General features: G+C 35.8%; 1 long non-coding RNA gene across 1 annotated transcript in view; it reads right to left on the minus strand.

Moving 5' to 3' along the window:
• Positions 1-5,991: 5,991 nt before the first annotated feature.
• The window catches only part of LOC118888631, a 469,307-nt gene continuing 453,266 nt past the window's right edge, over positions 5,992-22,032 (minus strand). Inside the window, exon 5 of the long non-coding RNA XR_005018339.1 lies at positions 5,992-6,057. This is a non-coding gene — a long non-coding RNA (uncharacterized LOC118888631). The remainder of the gene's footprint in view (positions 6,058-22,032) is intronic.

Raw genomic sequence — 22,032 nt, forward strand, 5'->3', positions numbered from 1 at the left:
CACTGAAAACTACAAAATATTGCTGAAAGAAATTAAAAATGACCCAAATAAAAAGAAAGGCAACCTGGCGGTGGTGGCCAAGATGGCTGAGTAGGAAGGCCTGAGGTCAAGTCCTCCCACAGGTACACCAAAATTACAACTATTAACAGAGCAACTATCGATGAAAACGACCAGCAAAAAAGATTTTCTGCAACTAAAGACATAAAGAAGGAATCACAGTGAGACGAGTAAAAACGATGGAGATGCAGTATGGTCAAGACCCACACCCCAAGGTAGGCAACTCACAAATGGGAGAATAATCACAACTGCAGAGTTTCTCCCCAAAATGTGAGGAATCTGAGCCCTATATCGGGCTCTCCAGCCCAGGGGTCCTGCACTGGGAAGATGAGCCCCCAGAATGTCTGGCTTTGAAGGCCAGAGGGACATGAAGACAAGAGAGTCAGAGGGCTATAGGAAACGGAGTCCACTCTTAAAATGGCAAGAAAATCTCACACTCTCCGAGTCACAGTGCAGAGGCAGTAATTTGAAAGGAGCCTAGTCAGACCCACTTGCTGATCTTGTAGAGCCTCCTAGAGAGGCAGAAGGCAACTGGGAACCCCCCTGTGGACACAGACACTACTACTACTACAGCAGCCATTTGGGGGGGGGGTTGTTCTACCAGGAGGACACTGGTGCTGGCAAGCACCATACTGGATTCCTCCCTCTAGCATATTGGCACCAGGGCTTACCTGCCCAACAGCGGCCAGCAACAGTACCAAGATGCCTGGGCCCAAGTAGGCAGCTGTCTGGGGACCTGGCCCCACCTACTTGTGGGCCAGCACCAGGTTTGAGCCCCCCACCAGCCCAGCAGCCAGTGAGGTGTTGTGACCCAGCCTTGCCCATCAGTGTGTCAGCATAATCCCCAAACCCCAAGCCCGGCAGCCAGCCACTCCCAGAACCCAGTCCCATACAACAGGGGCCAGAACCAGCTCTGAGCCTTGGCCCACGGGCCATGCAGATAGCTACATGGGGAACCAGTTCCACCCTCCAGTGGTTGGGCACCAACTCCAAGTCCCCCTGAGCTACACAAACAGCCATCCAACAAGTCTACCATGCCTTCTAGTGGGCCTGCAGCCACTGCATGAGGCAAAACCTTGCAGCCAACCAGGCCAGGGCCAGTCCTGCCTTCCAGCATGCCCACATTAGTCAGCCCCACCACAACAGAAGGGCACACACAACCCACATAGGGAGAACCCCTAGAATATAAAATTCTGGTGACCAGAGGGGAACATTCTGCTAGGCCTCATAGGACATCTCCTACATAGGACCACTTCTCCAAGATTGGGAAATGAATCCTACCTATCACATAGAAATAAACACAGAGAATTGGGCAAAATGAGGAGACAGAAGAAAATGTTCCAAACAAAGGAATAAGACAAAACATCAGAAAAAGAACTAAAAGTGGAGATAAGAAACCTAACATGCTCATGAACTGGAATAATTAATATTGTTAAAATGACCATACTACCCAAGGCAATCTACAGATTCAATGCAATCCTTATCCAAATATCAATACCAAGGGCATTTTTCACAGTACTAGAACAACAAATAATTCTAAAATGTGTATGGAAACACAAATGACTCTGAATAGCCAAAATAATCTTGAGAAGAACAAAACTGAAGGTATCATGTTAACTGATTTCAAACTGTACAACAAAGCTATTGTAATCAAAACAGTTATGGTACTGGCACAAAAACAGACACATAGACCAATGAAACAGAAGAGAGAGCCCAGAAATAACCCACACTTATGAGGTCTGTTAATCTAAGACAAAGGAGGCAAGAATACAGAATAGGGAAATGACAGCCTTTTCAATAAATGGTGTTGGGAAAACTGAACAGCTACATGCAAAAGAATCAAACTGGTCTACTTGTTCAGACCATATACAAAAATAAAATGGATTAAAGACCTATATGTAAGACCCCAAACCATAAAACTCCTAGAAGAACATAGGCAGTAAGCTCTTTAACATCAGTCTTAGCAATATTTTTTCTGATACGTCTCCCCAGGCAAGGGAAACAAAAGCAAAATAAACAAATGGAACTTCATCAAACTAAAAAGCTTCTACAGAGAAAAGGAAACCATCCACCAAACAAAAAGAGAACCTACTGAATGGAAGGAGATATTTGTAAACAATATATCTCTGATAAGGGGTTAATATCCAAAATATAAAAAGAACTCACAACTCAACATCAAAAAAACAAGCAACCACAATAGGGTTGAAAAATGGGAAGAGTAAATGAATAGACATTTTTCCAAAGAAGACATGCAGATGGCTAACAGGCACACGAAAAAATGCTCAACATCACTAATCATCAGACAAATGCAAATCAAAACCATGTAAACTACCTCACACTTGTTAGAATGACTATCATCAAAAAGACAACAAATGACAAATGATGGTGAGGATGTGGAGAAAAGGAAACCTTTGTGCACTGTTGGTGGCAATATAAATTAGTGCAGCCACTATGGAAAACAGTAGAAGGTTTCTCAAAAAATTAAAAATAGAACTACCATATGATCCAGCAATTCCACTTCTGGGTATTGTTTTTAAAAAAAAACAAAAACAATAATACAGAAAGTTATATGAACCCCATGTTCACTGCAGCATTATTTACAATAGCCAAGATATGGAAGCAATCTAAGTGTTCATTGATAGATGAATGGATAATGTAGACATGGTACACACACACACAGACACACACACACACACACAATGGAAGCCATAAAAAGAATGAAATCCATCCATTTGCAACAACATGGATGGACCTACAGGGTATTATGTTAAGTGAAATAAGTCAAAGAAAGACAAATACCAGATGGTTTCACTTACATGTGGAATCTAAAAACCAAAACAAACAAACAAACATAATAAAACAGAAACAGACTCATAGATAGAGAGAACAAACTGGTGATTTTCAAAGGGGAAGTGGGTGAGGGCACGAGTGAAATAGATGAGGGAGATTAAGAGGTACAAACTTGCAGTTATAAAATAAATAATTCATGGGGGAAGAAAGATAACTCATGCTCACAAATTGGAAGACTTAATATTATTAAGATGAAATTCTTCCCAAAGTGATCTACAGAGCAGACCATTGCAAAGTGAGGAGCATTCTAAAGTAGACAAATCCCCTACTTTTTCAAAGTGAAAAAATCAAACCACCAGAGAAAAATGGATGACTATGTTTCAATCACATATCACCTATATATTCTTTTGAATTGCAGTTGCAGAGATGGGTCCCTATCTATAGATTAGGATGGTCCTTCTACAGGCTATTGCTGTATTCCTTATGTCTGGCTAAGGGACTATTTAAAATCACCTTCTGTGCAGAGATTAGGAGAGTTACGTCATTCTGAATTGACTTTACATTAACTTCTGTTGGGAAGTAGGGACATGGACCTCCTAACTATACTGACAACATAAATGATCTTTTCTCTTTCATTCCCCATATCCATTCTTATATTTGTCAATGCTTAGACCAATCATCTACATAATTGACTCAGTACCCTCCTTCCTTTTAATCAGCTTGTTGTAGTCTTGAGTGTAAACACTGACTATTCCGTTTTCTAGATGCTCATCCTAATAAAGTCTGAGATATGAAAGTAATCTGTACAGCTAAAGACGGCAAAGGGGGCCTCCAGTGAAGATGGTGGAGTAGATTCATGTAAATATAGCTTTGATAGGAAAATACAGAAAATCAAAAAGATATGGCTAAGCTCGACAAAGGGATCAATCACGCACCAGAAACAGAACTGAAATGTAATCAAGTGAGCAAAGCTGAAGTCACAGCACTTCAAGGCTCCAAGCCTGAAAGCAAGCACTGGTTTCCAGGAGCCAGAATAGTGAATAGTGAGACTAAAATTGCTCTACTCATTATAAAGGACTGACAATGAGAAATACAAAATCTTTGGAAATGACCAATAGAAATACTAATTGGCAAACCTTGTGGGATACCACTAAAATGGTATTTGGGACAAATTTATAGGAGTAAATGCATTTATTAAAACCAAAAAAGTTGTAAAAAGGAAGCTATAAAATTAACAGAATATACCTATAGAAAAATGTAACAGAAGGAAGTAATGGAATAGAAAACAAATAGTATTGAGAATTAACAAAACCAAATTCTGGTTCCCTCTAAAAAATAAAAAATAATAAAAAATAAAAGACTGGTAAGAGTTTCACAAAACTAATAACAAAGGACAGAAGTCATGCATTAAAAAAAATTAGAAACCAAAAAGGGAATATAACTACAGAGAAAACAGAGCTAAATAATCATAAGAATATGTTATAAACAATATTATACCAATAAATTTGAAACCTTCAACAAAATGAATAATTGCTTAGAAACTATAAATTACCAAAACTGACTGATAAAAACAGAAAGCCTGAATAAATCAATAACCATTAAATAAATTATATCAATAATAAAAAAATCTCCAGGCAAAAAAATGACACTAGCCCCTAGTGATTTTAACAGGTGACTTTTATCAAAAATTCAAGGGAACAAGAATCTCTATTTTATGTGAAATATTCAGAGAACAGAGAAGTAAAGAAAACCCTAAGCCACCACTCATTAGTAAAGTTGTATGGCAAAGGGAAGACATACACTACCATTGAGAATGTAAATAACTGCATGTACAAGTCTCCAACTTACAATGGTTCAACTTATGAGTTTTAACTTTAAGATAGTGCAAAAGTGATACGCATTCAGTAGAAACTGTACTTTGAATTTTGATCTTTTCCCAGGCTAGTGATATGCAGTGCAATACTCTCTTGTGATGCTGGGTGGCAGCAGTGAGCAACAGCTCCCAGTCAGCCCGGAGATCACAAGGGAAAACAACCGATACACTTACAGCCATTCTGAACCCATACAACCATTCCGTTTTTCACTTTCAGTATATTATTCAACAAATTATATGAGCTATTCAATACTTTATTATAAAATAGGCTTTTCATTAGATGATTTTGCCCAACTGTAGGCTAATGTAAGTGTTCTGAGCACTTTTAAGGTAGGCAAGGCTAAGCTATGATGTTTGGTAGGTTAGGTGTATTAAGTGCATCTTCAACTTACGATATTTTCAACTAATGATGGATTTATCAGGATGTAACCCTATCATAATACGAGGAAGATCTGTACATTATTTGGATGGCAACTTGGCAATATCTAGTAAATTTGATGATATATATACCCTTTGATCCAACAATATCAGTACTAGGTATAAAACTAGAGAAACACCTCACACGTTTATAAAAAATATCCCTACAGTACTTTTTTCTTTTTCCCGTAGAGCTGTTAGAAATACCTAAAAAATCAAAAGAATCTAAAATCCATCAACAAGAGAACAAAGTGTGGAATATTCAAACAATGGAACATAGTAATTAAAATGCAAGAAGTAGAGCTACTTGTATCAGTATGGCTTTAAGCTCAAAAACATAAGTTTGAGCAAAAAAATTAGGTTGCAGAATGATAGTCAGAATGATACTATTTATATGCAATTTATACACAATTTTAAAACATGCAAATCAATCTTATAAATTGGTATAGATATATGCATATGTATGAAAATATATCAAATGAAGGCTGTTGGTCACCTCGAGGGAATAAGTGAAAGTAATAGGAACAGGAAAAACATCTCTCATATTTTACTTCTTTTAAAAAATATCTGGATAAAATACCAAAAAATGGTAAGGCTTAGTGGTAAGCACAAAAATATTGATTTAGTTGTCATCTATTCCTCTCTAACAGCTAGATACATCTCAGAACTTTTAAAAAAGAGGGGAAAACACACAAGAGCCATTGATATGGACTGTATGTAAGTCAAAGCATGGCGCTTGACAATTAGATATACTGGGTATATTTGATTAATGAGTGAATGAATGAATGAACTAACCTATAAAACTCAGCCATATAAATTGAAATTATTCCTCTTATCTTACCTTTATCACCCACAGGTCTTAACTTTGTCTTCCAGCTTGCATAAACAATATCTTTAGGAGGCACTCTAATTGAAGAAATCTGGAAACAAAAGTAAGAAAGAAAAATGAATCATTTGCCTTTTCGCACTGAGTAACTGGTGTCTCTACCACAGCACCCTTCCTTTGGAATAGTGATTTCTTTTTTTTAAATTTCCTTCTGGGTTGTTCTATAGATTCCTCTGATTCTGATTCAAACACAAGCATTATTTTCTGAAACACGTTCTAAACCTCTCTCCTGAAGTGTCAGAACAAAATTGGATGTTCTTTATTGAAGGACATTAATGCATCACAGGAAAGAAGATTAACTCATACAAACAATGAACTATTTCTGATTTGTCAATAAATTCTGCCACCTTATTTATTACTGCACTGCTAAAGAGCTGCAAGTTTAAAAAAAGATATAATTATCATACTTCAACGCTGATTTGTTTCTCAAGATGACAAAAAAGAACAGAGGGCTTCAAAATGGCTGCTATAACTGTAAATAAATCGAAAATATTCTTCTAAAGATGTTGAAAACCAGTACCCCATAACAAATGTTATTGTCTTGTAAAGGTAGTCTTAAAACAATAGATCACAGATATTCACAGATAAAAAAGGAACATAAAAAGTCTAAATCTCTTTGTGTATGTGTGTGTAATATATCTGCTTTTTCTTCTCTTGCCAGTTTGACAATCTTTTCTATTTTTTCATTGGAGTGTAGATGATTTACAATGTTGTGTTAATTTCAGGTGTATAGCAAAGTGATTCAGTTATACATGCATATATACCTATTTCTTTTTGGATTCTTTTCCCTTATAGGTTATTACAAAACATTGAGTATAGTTCCCTGTGCTATACGTCAGTCCTTGTTGGTGATCTATTTATATATAGTAGTGTGTATATGTTAATCCCAAGTGCCTAATTTATCCCTCCCTGCCCTTCCCCTTTGGTAACCATAAGTTGGTTTTCTATGTCTGTGGATCTATTTCTGTTTTGTGTATAAGTTCATTTGTACCTTTTTTTTTACATTCCACATATAAGTGATATATGATATTTGTCTTTGTCTGGCTTACTTCACTTAGTATGATAATCTCTAAGTCCATCCATGTTGCTGAAAATGGCATTATTTCATTCCTTTTTTTTAAATTTTTATTGGGGTATAGTTGATTTACAATGTTGTGTTAGTTTCAGATGTATAGCAAAGTGAATCAGTTATACATATACATATATCCACTCTTTTTTAGATTCTTTTCCCATATAGTCATTACAGAGTATTGAGTAGAGTTCCCTGTGCTATACAGCAGGTTCTTATTAGTTATCTATTTTATATGTAGTAGTGTGTATATGTCAATCCCAATATCCCAATTTATCCCTCCCCTCCCCTTTCCCCCCTGGTAACCATAAGTTTGTTTTCTACATCTGTGACTCTATTTCTGTCATTCTTTTTTATGTTAATCAAAGCTAAATATCTTCTTTTCCAAAGATAATATGGGGCCCAGTGAAGGAAAGTGACTTGCCTTAAATCATCCATCCAGTTAGTGGCAAAGTCTGGATCAGAATATTAGTCTCCTGATCCCTGGTTTAGTGCACTTTTCACAAATGTCTTATTCATAGTTATAACCATTTATTATTAGTTTTGAAAATTCAATGAGTGAAGAGGGCAGCCAGCAAGTATGCACTGTTGGAAGTACAGCACTGCATTTCAGACATTTAACTTCAATATAATCTGGGACTCAATTCAATTCATGCAGCACACAGAATAGAGTTTGGGCATCAATTTAAACTAAAGTAACCAGCTAGCTCCCAGAATAGTAGAAACAAGCCTGGGCAATTTTACAGGCCTTTCATCAAAGAAAAAGTTCATTGAGGTTTCAGGGAAGAATGGAAATTTTGACTCATTTCATAACTTCAGAAATCTAACCCATGGTTCATTTGGTTGTATCTGCTCACTATTTCTTTACTGTAGCAAATTTACTTTAAGAATGTAAAGGACCTTTTACGGGTCTCAAGCCTAGAAACACAGACACACACACACACGCGCACACACAAACGCACATACACAGAGAGTTGTCATATCAATTGTCTGATCTTATGCTTGTAAGGATTAAGGAGATATATCTAAATAGTCATAGGATAGAAAGCTACTTTTTATTGGCTTTTGCTTAGTGTGATAAGTGTATTATCATGCAAGGGTGCAATTATTATATCCAAAAAGAGGTGATGGGGTGAATGTGAATCTTCACGGCAATAGCATTTGCCTATGATAAAATGTGGAGAGGAAAAGTAATGGCTATCCCTTAACATCAGTGCATTCAGAGCCTGGGTTGCTTTGTCTGACACTGAGATGAAATGAGCCAGCGAGTCATACAGTTATATCACACAGGAGCTTTTGATTAGGGAAAACCAAGTAAGGCTCAGGGATCAAAACAGCAGCCACCTGCAGCCTATGGGGTCTAGGCACACGTCTAATGTAGAAATCCAAGAATCTTTCAAAAAAAAACTTCTCTAAAAATCTAGGAATCTCTACAGACTAAAAACAAACAAACAAACAAAATAGCAATATGGAAATTTAAGATTATTTTATAAAATTCTCCATTTACATGCTCATTGATCACGCACTCCTGGCTACAGGAATGCACTACTCAGTCGACCCTCTGAGTGACATCAACCTAGGGTGCCAAGAGGTGCTTTAGTGAGTATAAATAATGACTTATTGGAAAGAGACTGAGTATGAGATTTTATACTAAGGTTTCCTCAATATGATGAGATTTTTTCTAGGTCCAAAATAAATATGAAATTAATTAGGAAATTCAAAAATTTAAAGAGTGTTTCACCAATGAAAGTATTATGAGGGCCTAAGTAAAGGTAAAATAGAAGCTGTGAAACTGAAATTCTAGCAAACTGAGGTACATTTTTCAAAAGAAAATCCTCTGGTGCACATAAGTGCACAGAAATAAGGCACTTTCATGTTCAACTTTTAAATAGATGACCATGTCACAAGCAATCTGAGCCAAGACCCAGCCAGACATATCACACGTGGTAAGAAGCCTATAAGATGCAGTTAATTGTTTTACAGTGAATACTTCATTCTGAGATTATCAGTGCTTCTTTGTATGTTTCAATATCATCGTGCAATCACAAGGTCAACGGAAACTCATTGATATATAACGGCATTGCTGAATAAATGTTTTGGCTGAATTTTTTGACAAGATACACAGGTGTGAAGGAAAAAAGAGCAAAAACAAAACTAACAGACTATTTAATTGATGCCTGTTCATCAAGCCTGTACTTTCATCCATTCTCAGTTAACACAAAGGGATACATTACTACTTACATGCTTTTTAAAATCCCATCACTTTCAATAACACACTTGTTACCGCTTTGAGGAGCTTTTACCATTATTCACTCTCAACAACAACATCACATTGTCCTAGATTTTCTTCTCAATTATATGACTAACCACAAACTGGGTATTAGAGTTCAGTGTAGAAGACATTCTGGTTAATCAAACTTCCCCATATATGTTGCATAATTACTGGCTGTATGTCCCATCTGTCAGTAATGGAACCATCATAACTGATGAGGTTATAGGTATTGTTTTTCTTCTGAAATGGCAAACTATCTTTAAAGTGCCTGTCCACTAGATTGAACAACATGGTGCACACAGCAAATACATTATTTCAGCATTGGGCTTGTATAAGAACCCCTTAGAGGTTTTAAGACCTATATTAAGGACTGGCAAGTAAATCTTTGGTTAAACCAGACATAAGAAAGGTAGGTAAAGCCATTCTCTTTAAGAGGACTATTTGGTGTAGAACTGTGTATGTAGTAATATAGTTATAACAAAAGTATTTTGTGTTCCGACATTACTATTAACAAGCAACTCAAAGATGTGAATTGCTCCACATCTTCTCTAGGTAGATGAAGATCTAGCACACAGGAATAGTTTTTATTTCTCCTTTAGCTGGTCATCCCCCAACCAATTTCTTTAATAATGACTCCCAAACTTCCATTTTATTCTATATTTGCATAAAAATAAATCAGATATGAAGCTTAAAAAATAGGTCAGTGCAGTTCCCCTAAAAATTGTACTTTTATATGAATGGTGAAACCAAAGTTTCCAGATCTCCTGATCTTCCTCAAGTAGAACAGAGGTTCACAACATGGGGATCCAGGGTAGGTTTCAGGAGGGCCATGTTTTCCTAGAAATTGTATGCAAAGTTGTATGTGTGTGTTTGCATGTGTGCACACATATTTGCAGTTTTCTCAATAGTAGATTCATATATTTCATCAAATTCCCAAAAAGATACATGAGGCCAAAAAAAAAAAAAAAAAAGGTGAAGAAGCACTGTTGTATAAATAGTTCAGAGAACATGGTATGGTTTCCATATGGTTGTCATTTAGAACACATGCAGTTAAAAAGTTAGGGGCATGTGCTTTAGAGTCAGAAAAACCTAGTACAAGCCCCTGCTTCACCACAATGTGATACTGGGCAAGTTACTTAGTCTCTCTGAGCCATAGCTTCCTATACTTAATCTACAAATAATAATTGTACCTAACTCATAAGTTGCTCTGAGGATTAAATGAGATAAAGTACATACAGTCCTATGGGCTGCACATGTTAAGTGTTGAATAAACAGTTGGTATGACTGGGGAGGCTTTAAAACAATATCACTGAGAAACATTCGTATGTCTAAACCTTTCATGGTGGACATATTGTCATAAATTCAAATATCAAAATCAAAACTGCCAAACTTCTCCTTGGTTAATCAGGGTCTTCTTCCCAGATTCTTCCTACACCTTTCATAAAGTCAGACTTAAATGAAGAATCAGATCTGATATAAGCCATATCAGAAATATATACATTTTCATTATGGATGATTCGTTTGACAGAAAACAACAATATACTGTGGTTTGTACATAAGTTATGCATATACATGGTTTCAAAAGTTCAAAGAATTACATCATTTCCTGTTCAATGAATCTTTTCTTCATATTATTTGCCCATTTTTCTTTTAGATTATTTGACTTTTACTTTCTATTTTTTAATTAAGGCCTCCATCTATCAGGGATAGCAATCTCCTAAAAGTACTGAAAATATTTTCTCAGTTGGTTTTCTTTTGACATTGTTCATGGTTTTTAATTTTACTTTATTTTTGGAGGATATGAGTTTTGTTTACCTAGAAAAGTCAGTAAAAATTTCATTTATGACATCTGTAGTTCCTCTCACCTAAAGATTTTTTTGAAAACCACTAAACTTCCTTCTAATAGTACTATAATTTATTTCTTGACATTTATATCATCATTCCATCTTGAATTAATTTTGTATATGCGTGTGAGATAAGGATGTATATTTATTTTTCTCCACATGGATAACAAATTATGCCAACACCATTATTTTGGAGAACCATCATTTCCATACAAAATTAAAAGACAATATTTGTCAAATATTAAGTTCCAATATATATACTCACATTTGTTTCTGGATTTGATGATGCCCTCCAGTTTCTATTGTTAAAGAAAACCCGAGCCTGACAGTGGTTAAAGCAGCAAAAATAGATTTCATTCAAGACTATTGCAATAAGGGAAAAGAAACCTCAGTATAGAACTGGGTTCAGTTCCAAATACACAAAGGACAAGTGGGGATTTATAGGAAGGAGCAGGTTGCGGGGTGGGAGGGGGCTTGATGGATACAAAATTACTAAGATGAGACATCAAGGATCGGGGAATTCTTGCTATACTGACCTAATAGGATTTTTGGTGAGGGCAGGTTAGGGTGATGAGATATCACCTGGGGTATGGTGGGAAATGAGGAAGTTGGTCAGCTATCAAGGGTGGCTGACTCTCTCTAAACCAACTTAGCAGGATTCTTTCTAAAACTGGGCAATGCAGGCCCAATGAGGAGGGACACTAAAGCCCAAAGTCAAGCCCTCATTGAGAAGAGGGCTTAGAGGAGCCTCACTAAAGTTTGGTCAAGGAGAGCATCAAGGTAGACAGATAATATCTATCTATCATCTATCCATCTATTCTGATGGTTTTATTAATATCCAACAAAGCTAATCCCCATGAAACATTCTTATTTTCATAGGTTTCGTAAATATTCTCAGGCATTAATTCTTCCATTTGAACTTAAACAATTCCATCTGATTTCAATTTAAAAAAAAATTCAGAATACTGTGTGTGTGTGTGGGCACGTGTGTGTGTGCGTACACGTGTTTTGGTGTATTACATTTGTATGGGATGTAACTGAAATTTTTAAATATTCTTTTTATACAGAAACACAGTATATTTATACAGAAACACAGCTTTCCATTTTGGGAGACTTATTTTAAATCCTTCAACAAAAAGTTATAGCTATCTTCACGTAGGTCCTATAGTTTCTTTATTAGATTTAATGTCAGGTATTTCGTATTTTTGTAATTATTATGAATATGATATATTTCCATTTGGTTTTCTAACTGCTTATTCCTAGTATAAACAAAAGCTATTTATTTTCTATGGCTACAGTTTATCCTTTTACTCTATAAAATTATCTTGTAAACACTTCTATGTTTTATAATCTTTTGGATTTTCTAGGCATACAATTGCATGACATGGGACTTCCCTGGTGGCATAATGGTTAAGAATCTGCCTGCCAATGCAGGGAACACGGGTTCAATCCCTGGTCCAGGAAGATCCCACAGGCCGCAGAGCAACTGGGCCTGTGCACCACAACTACTGACCCCATGCGCCACATCTACTGAAGCCCACGCGCCTAGAGCCCGTGCTTCGCAACAAGAGAAGCCACCACAATGAGAAACCTGCGCACCGCAACGAAGAGTACCCCTGCTCGCCGCAACTAGAGAAAGCCCGCGCACAGCAATGAAGATCCAACACAGCCAAAAAATAAATAAAAATTTTTTAAAAACCATTTTAAAAGAACAATTGCATGAAATGCTTATATATGTCTATTTCCAAAATTTGTATCACTTGTTCACTGTCTCAGTGCATTAGCCAGATCTCCAAAATAATATTTACTACTGCTTAAAATGAGCATTCCTGACTTGATCCTAACTTTAATGGGAATTTAATGACTTTTTAGTATACTTCACTTTACAATAATTTTTCTATGGTTTATGATAAGTAGTTTTACCATGATAATGTGTTTCTAGTCCAAATATACCGGGAGATGGTCTTAGAAATGCTGGTTGAATTTTAGTAAATAGCATTTACACATTTACTGATATAACTATATTGTCTTTCTCCTTCAGTTTTGGGGGGTAATGAATTATGTTCATAGATTTCCTCATGTTGAAGCATCTTTATTTTCCTAGAATAAATTGTTTGCAATGATGGTGTATTATTCCATTAATGAACTGATTCAATTTGTTAGTATTTCATTTAGAATCTGGCATTACAAGAATAAGGAACATTGGTCTGTAGAACATTAGAAATAATTCCCATGGCATAGCTCCAAAACAAAAAAAATCAGAAACTCTTTGGTGGGGCCTAGGTATAAGCATTTTTCAAAAGCTCTCCAAATGATTATACTGCTCACCCAGCATTGAGAACCACTGACCTACTTTTCTTTTCTTGTGTTTATCAGTTTTGATATTATGGTTATCTGCAAAAAATCAATCAGGGAAATTTTACCTTTTTGAAATAACAGGAATTATTTGTAAAATGGGAGCTTTCTCCTTTTGAATATTTTGTAAAAACGATTTGGACCTGTTGCCTTTTGAAGAGAAATTCAAATTGGTCAATTAATGAAACACTGGATGCCCAGCACCTAGAGAGCCTGGAACCCCCAGTAAGTTACAAACCCTCCTTTTGGGGAGAAGCTATTAAGCCAATGGGAATTTGGATTGTGGAGTTGCCCTTGCAGTTTGGGTAAAAGTGGTCCCCAGGTAGCCCAGCAACCCAAAAAGAGCTCCCTGTGGCATTCTTGGACCACCCACTCGCTACCCAAATGGGATCACACTATGCTGTGGCTTACTATTTTCCTTTAATAACATATCTTAGATATCATCCCATATCTGCATAAGCAGATCTAATTCATTTTTCTACTGCTGCATTATATTACTATACCATAATTTAACTAATTCCCTATTGATGGACATTTAAGTTTTTCAATTTACTATTACTGCAGATAACACTGCAATAAACATCCCTGTGGGCATATGTGGCACACTTTTATGAGTGTATCATTTAGTTAAAGTCTTAATAGTGGAATTGAGAAAGTCAAGTAGTTTTGAATTTTAATAGATATTGCAAAATTGCTGTCCCAATTTATACTACTATCAATCATACATAGAGCAACTGCTTCCAATAATAGGTATTATGTTTTTTAATCATGGTTTTTATTAATCTTTTCAACTCTGATACATGAGACATGGAATTACATTATTGTTTTACTTTGCATTTCTTTAATTATGAACAAAGTTGAGCATCATTCCATATGTCTCTTCTAAACTTATATTTCCTTTACTGTAAGCAGCCTATTTCTATCCATAGCCAATTTTATTATTTTGTTGTCCATCATTTTGCTTATTGGTATATAGGTGTATCTTGTAAATTTAAAAAATTGCCCTCTATCATATGTATAGCAATTGTTTTCCCAGTTTGATTTTTAGACTTTGTTCACGTTTGCACTACAACATATTTTAATTTTTTGTATTTTAATTTTTATATAGTCAAATGTATGACTTTTGGGTTTTATGCCCTAGTCATAAAGGTCTACCAAACTTCAAGATTATAAATACATAAATTCACTTTTTTTTTTTCAGTACTTTCATGATTTATCTTGTGTTTTAAGTATTTGATTCATCTGAAATTTGTTTTGGTGCAAACCAAGAGGTAAGAATCAATGTTTCTTTCTTCTCCTCTTGTCTCAAAACCATTTATCCTTTCTCTGTTGCCAAGAAATGACAACTTTAATATATATCAAATTTCCATATATTATTTTGGTCTATTTATGGACTCTTTATTGTAATCCATTTATTTCTTGCCTAGCTCTTCTCCAGTGCTCAGCTGTGTTAATTATTGCAGCTTCAAAATATGTATTAATATGTAGTAGGAATTCTCATGTAGTTTATATCATGTCTACACATACCTACTGAGGAAACTCAATTTTTTAAAAGATTTAATGCAGCAAAACAAGTTTTATTTCTTTGTTTTACAGTACGCCAAATAATTAGTTTAATTTTATAAACTTTTCAACCAACTGTTTTGTTTGACATCATATATAATTAACATCCTCAAGTATATTGATCCTTTATACAGTCTGCATATACAATTTATCCCTTCTAATATCAACATTAATCTTATTTTGTTCTGTTTTACTTCTGGAAAGCTCCTTAAATGAGTTACAGTCTTACTTATGTTGATGTGTAGAGCCAAAATGTTAAGACCTACAATTTCCTTTATATCAGTTACTATAAAGCAATTCTGAATTCCAATTATCAGGTGTCCTGGAAGGAAAATTAATCTCTAGTTATGATGCATAAGTTTGCCTATATATGATATTAAATTTATATAATAATCTTACTTAAATACAAGAGATGTCACTCCCTTAAATATTTTCAGTCACCCAAAACGGACATGTTGAATCACTCATCAAAAATACCAATATTAATGATTTTGTTTTCATACTCTGCAAATTGATTTTATTTTTACAGAGTATACTTCATTTTATTTTTTAAAGTTCACACTACTATGTCATTGACTCTTATCTGTTATGTTTATTAAGACAACATGACTTTCATTTCTTAGTGCATTTAATTTCCCAGGCACTAACAATCAGGGTAGAGTAAAATTTTCTTGATTTAATCTTTCTAAATTAAATAACTATCCATATAACAAACCTAAAATATCCCAAAGAACTCCAAGATCTGATCAGCATACACAGGGAATTATTTTTATGAAGATACTACAAGCAAGAGTAAATAAGGGACAATTTAGCAATTCATACTTTATTGTGCAAGGAACCTAGATTATAGCTAATCTTAATCAATTTGGTAATTAAAGCTGTTCTTAGTCAAAATGAAGAGCACATCATCAAATGATTTTATCAACATATACCCTTAAATTATTTTTTCCACGAATTTCTTTCTAATGAATTCTATACCTAATGAGAGAGATTAGCAGGCATGGTGTTTCCTTTCTCCCTTCTTTCCATCCTTTTATCAAATCTGCTTCCAATTCAACATGTGTTCTTTGTTAATGAGACACATTAAAATGTTGTACTAGTCTTCTGTATATGCAAAGGGGAGGACTCTGAATACTTCCCTTTTTGGGTGCTGTATGCAGGTGGAACTAGAAACTGATCTAAGCTGTAGGGATCAGTCTCATATACAACAACTATGATCTCATCTCTGATCCTCAAATCAACTGTCCTCCCAAGGTCACAGAGCCACAGAATCAAGTATCATTTCCATTATACTCTACTACCTTAAAATATCAATAATTAAGAACTGGCAATCTGTTTTTTCAATTATCTTTTGGTCTGATTACTCAGCAATATATATGATAAGATGTTGGGCAAGTACCCTATTTTACTCCATTTGATCACTAACAGTTTAAACTTCTTAAGAGCATACACATCTGAAAGAAAGTACCTGCGTGCAGAAGAAACCCAAATCCTACTTGCTGAAAATATCCCAGCAGTTTTTCATTACCCTCTTTTTAGGGTGTTAAGAAAGATAGAAAAGGTCAGTAAATACACAAATCATCAGATCCTACCATAGACTTCCCACAGACAAGATTGTTGTCACTCCCAGCCTCTCATAATAGAAGCACTGGAGGATGAGGCTCTGATCTTTGAGATAAGCAGCATATCTATTTGATACCAAAGTGGTCAGGCTTATTGAATTTTTGAATGAACTACCTGAATAATTTGATACCAAGTAAATTCAACCAAAGGGAACTGTAAGGGAGGAAGACTTCTCCTTTCTTCCCTTCTAGATTCTTTGGCTGGCCTAATAGTTAAGTTGACAAAAGACATAAACAGGAGAAAAACCAATTTAGTTTCACATGTAGGAGAGAGCTCACAGAAATATGACATTCAAAAAAGCGCCCAAAGCAGGCGGCTTTTTACACCTTTTAGACAAAGAAACAATGAATTTGTGAAGAACTGACAAGACAAACAAGTTTGGGCTTCAGGTAGTAAATTAGTGAAGAAGTAGCAAGGTTTGTTTATACAGCCTTCATGGCCCTAAATTCCCTGTCTCTGGTGAGAAGAATGTTTTCTACTCTCCTGGTACAGGGAGGGTACCTTTCACATGGGAGATTTATTTCCTGCTTTCAGAAGGACAAAGGAGGGTCAGAGTGTCTTTCTTGCACTGGCTGCTTCTTAAGTAACTTTAATTCAAAATAATCAATATGCCAAAATGGCATATTTTAGGGTGGCATATTCTGCTCCCTTCAGATAGAATCACTAGTGGTTCTAAAAGTTTCTTAATGTCTCTGTGCTTTAGAGTCCTTTCCTAATAGCAACAAAAAGACCCTATATCATAGGTTGTTATGAGAATTAAATTATATATATATATATATAATGGTGCTTAACATAATGCCTGGTATAATAAGTACTCAATAAATATTGCCTAGTATCATAGTTATTGAGGTGCGATGGAATCAAGCGAAGAGCTTGTTAATGTGCAAATTCCAAGCACTGCACCAGACCTTTGGGGAAAGAGCAGAAATCTACATTTTTATTAAGCATCCCAGGGGATCCTAATGCAGATAGTGCAAGAAACCCACCCTTTGAGAAACATTGGACTAGTCACTGCATAGAATAGTTTCAGCCACAACCTACACCTATATGGATAACTGATAGATTATATAGTGTTTGTAGACCTCCCCCAGTTCAACGCAACCAATTATTTGGCCAAGCTTCATTAAGCATCAACTTTGAGTCCAAGAAGAATAAAGAAATATGACAGAGGTGACGTACACAGAGCCAGTCTATCTTGCTCACCATTCTATTCCTAACACAGGAATCTACAGGAACACAGGAGTCTACAAAGTATTGGAAGTTTATATCCTAGTAGAAAGGACATACTGATAGTGATCACCAGTAGCAGAATTGTCATCTCTAAAACATCTAGGGATGTGCATAGGTGTGTAATACAGATAGTGCTCCTAGGAGGGCAAGAAATATCATAAAAAAGGCTGGAATATTTTAGAGTTTAAAAAAAGCAACAGTAACAAAACTCATTGCTGTGAAATGTAAACAAGCAGTTAAACGCAAACAACACACGGAAGTTTCTTAGGGCTGATGCAATCTGAGGGAAGTGGTGAGCACTATGAAACGATAATCCCATAATGAAAGACATCTATGTATCTCCTACCTACACTGACTCATCATGCATGTTGAAACATTTCTATATTCAATAAAATAAGTTTTGCAGAGTCTTATCAGGACAGTATTTCTAATGGGCTGGGCACAGATCCATATGATAACATGGATACTGTCCCATAATCACCTTCTTCAAAGGAAATAAGACATGAAACCAGAACCTGATGAAAATGGAAAGGTACAGAATGCAATCCTGTCCATACACAGATTTCATTCTGAAAGTGAAATCTTATTTAGATGACTACAGAAATTCCTTCTTAAGATCCAGAACTTATAGTACCATTACTTGCTATAGTCCTCCCCCCATCTCCCTCTCCCCCCCAGAAAAAAACCCATTGAGTTACTATAAAGCTATCTTGACATTTCCCATTCAGGTAAAGATTGTATTTTTCCCTATGCCCCCAAATTCTAGTTTCAATAACTCCCAATCACAGTATCAGAATCACATTAATAATTCAAACCACAACTATAAAAAGAAAAATCTTTAGCAGATGTTAACCTGCAAGTTAAGAGGAAGAGATATTTATCACCCCAGAAACTCTCCATGTTATCATCGATTTGCCTCTCCTCTACCCTCCCAGACTCTATGCCTGAAGTATGCAAGGTGCTTCTCTTTCCTCTCCTAAATCTTTTCTCTTACACCCTTGAATTGGCTCATCAGTCTGATTCTTTTTTTTTTCTGTTTTATTTTATTTTTTAAATTAATTTTTATTGCAGTATAGTTGATTTACAATGTTCTGTTAGTTTCTGCTATACAGCAAAGTGAATCAGTTATACATATATACATATACCCACTCTTTTTTAGATTCTATTCCCATATAGGTCATTACAATCTACTGTGTTCCAGATCACACATTCAACTTTTTGACAGTTCAGAATTCTTGGTTAAGAGCAATGGTTCTGGTGGCAGGCAGATTTAGGTTTGAATCTCACTGACACCAATTTTTAGTTATGGAATTTGGGCAAATTATTTAACCACTCTAACTCAATTTATCACTAGTAAATTTTTTTTAAAAATAAGGCAAAGTGAAAATAAACGAGGTGATGTGTTCAGGACTTAGGAAAATGCCTCAATAAATGGTACTTACGCACTCCTCAAACCTCATTCTTGTTCTTATGCCCAGCTTATTGCCTGACACCTAGCAATTCTCTGTGCTTGATTTGTTCTGACCTTTCTGATCCTCATCTCCTCTTTGATTCTGGCCTCCTCCTCTGACAGTGACTTGATAAGTTAAGAAATAATCCTTATCTAAATATGTCCCCAAGGCTTTAAAGTATCTGGGCCAGGTTCAGCTTAACCAATGGCTATTTTCCAGACTCTTCCCACTGGTCCCTCAAAACCAGTTCTGAATCTTGGTTCCCATTTAAATTTGAAGAAGCCAACTGCAGCAATTGCCAGGAATACCTTCCTAAAAACCTATAAATGTAGGTTAGAATGAACGGTAGCTTTCTCTGCAGTCAATATAGATAGTTAACCATTCTTTTTGACCTCCAGAAAACATTAAGCAAAGAGATTCAACCAAAGGCTGATATTAAGAATCTTAAATTGTATAGTTGGAGTTTCTTTTAATATATTTAAAGTGAGACATACCCTTTAATGTCTTATAAGTAGAGACACTGCATCGGCTACAATGCACGGGGACAAAGGCAACTTGCCTCATCAAATGACAAGATAGATGAAATCAAACTCTAGCCATATGCCAAAATAAAATATCTTGAGTACCAGTTGAAAAAAAAAAGAAAGAAAATAAATAATCCTTAGAGCATGTTGGATGGCAATAACGTATGATTATCTCAAAACATATATCTAACTCCTGGTGGAGTTAACCAGCTAATCAAGATATGCAGCTCATTCATCCAGCTAATCCAAAATATCTAACAAATCACTAGACTGTGAACTTCAGAAACTATGGCTCCCTGGAACATGTATCTTTGCTTCAAAATTTACCCAGAACTCTGTCCTACCAATAGTACATAGTCTATTTGGTAACATGAATCTAGACTTTTTCCAGTTATTTGGAACTGCTGTTCTTGCTAACCCTCTAGTAAGGCTGGGATCTCAACTCAGGATGCTCTTGGATATGGATCAATGAACTTCCCAAAAGATAACAATTCAAGAGTCAGAGGAGTTTTCATGTCATTTGGTATAGTAAGTACTCCGAGACTACTGGGCTCTGAACACAAAGTTCACAATTCTGTTATATGTGTGCATAATTGCCCTTCTGCAAGTGTCTTCTTGAGATAAGATTGGCTTTAAAAATATTTCTAAACCTAGGTATAGAATTCCTTCATTAAACTGTGAGTTCCCTGAGGTCAGGGAATGTGTCTCTTTTCTTTTTTTTTTTTTTTTTGTTTTTTTATACTGCAGGTTCTTATTAGGCATCAGTTTCATACACATCAGTGTATACATGTCAATCCCAATTGCCCAATCCAGCACACCACCATCCCCACCTCACCGCAGTTTTCCCCCCTTGGTGTCCATATGACCATTCTCTACATTTGTGTCTCAACTTCTGCCCTGCAAACTGGCTCATCTGTACCATTTTTCTAGGTTCCGCATACATGCATTAATATACGATATTTGTTTTTCTCTTTCTGACTTACTTCACTCTGTATGACAGTCTCTAGATCCATCCATGTCTCAACAAATGACTCAATTTCGTTCCTTTTTATGGCTGAGTAATATTCCATTGTATATATGTACCACAACTTCTTTATCCATTCGTCTGTTGATGGGCATTTAGGTTGCTTCCATGACCTGGCTATTGTAAATAGTGCTGCAATGAACATTCGGGTGCATGTGTCTTTTTGAATTACGGTTTTCTCTGGGTATATGCCCAGTAGTGGGATTGCTGGGTCATATGGTAATTCTATTTTTAGTTTTTTAAGGAACCTCCATACTGCTCTCCATAGTGGCTGTATCAATTTACATTCCCACCAACAGTGCAAGAGGGTTCCCTTTTCTCCACACCCTCTCCAGCATTTGTTGTTTGTAGATTTTCTGATGATGCCCATTCTAACAGGAGTGAGGTGATACCTCATTGTAGTTTTGATTTGCATTTCTCTAATAATTAGTGATGTTGAGCATCTTTTCATGTGCTTCGTGGCCGTCTGTATGTCTTCTTTGGAGAAATGTCTATTTAGGTCTTCTGCCCATTTTTGGATTGGGGTGTTTGTTTCTTTGATATTGAGCTGAATGAGCTGTTTATATATTTTGGAGATTAATCCTTTGTCCGTTGATTCATTTGCAAATATTTTCTCCCATTCTGAGGGTTGTCTTTTCGTCTTGTTTATGGTTTCCTTTGCTGTGCAAAAGCTTTGAAGTTTCATTAGGTCCCATTTGTTTATTTTGTTTTTATTTCCATTACTCTAGGAGGTGGATCAAAAAAGATCTTGCTGTGATTTATGTCAAAGAGTGTTCTTCCTATGTTTTCCTCTAAGAGTTTTATAGTGTCCAGTCTTATATTTAGGTCTCTAATCCATTTTGAGTTTATTTTTGTGTATGGTGTTAGGGAGTATTCTAATTTCATTCTTTTACATGTAGCTGTCCAGTTTTCCCAGCACCACTTATTGAAGAGACTGTCTTTTCTCCATTGTATATCTTTGCCTCCTTTGTCATAGATTAGTTGACCATAGGTGCGTGGGTTAATCTCTGGGCTTTCTATCTTGTTCCATTGATCTATGTTTCTGTTTTTGTGC

Source organism: Balaenoptera musculus, chromosome X, assembly GCF_009873245.2.
Source record: "Balaenoptera musculus isolate JJ_BM4_2016_0621 chromosome X, mBalMus1.pri.v3, whole genome shotgun sequence".
NCBI lineage: Eukaryota > Metazoa > Chordata > Mammalia > Artiodactyla > Balaenopteridae > Balaenoptera > Balaenoptera musculus.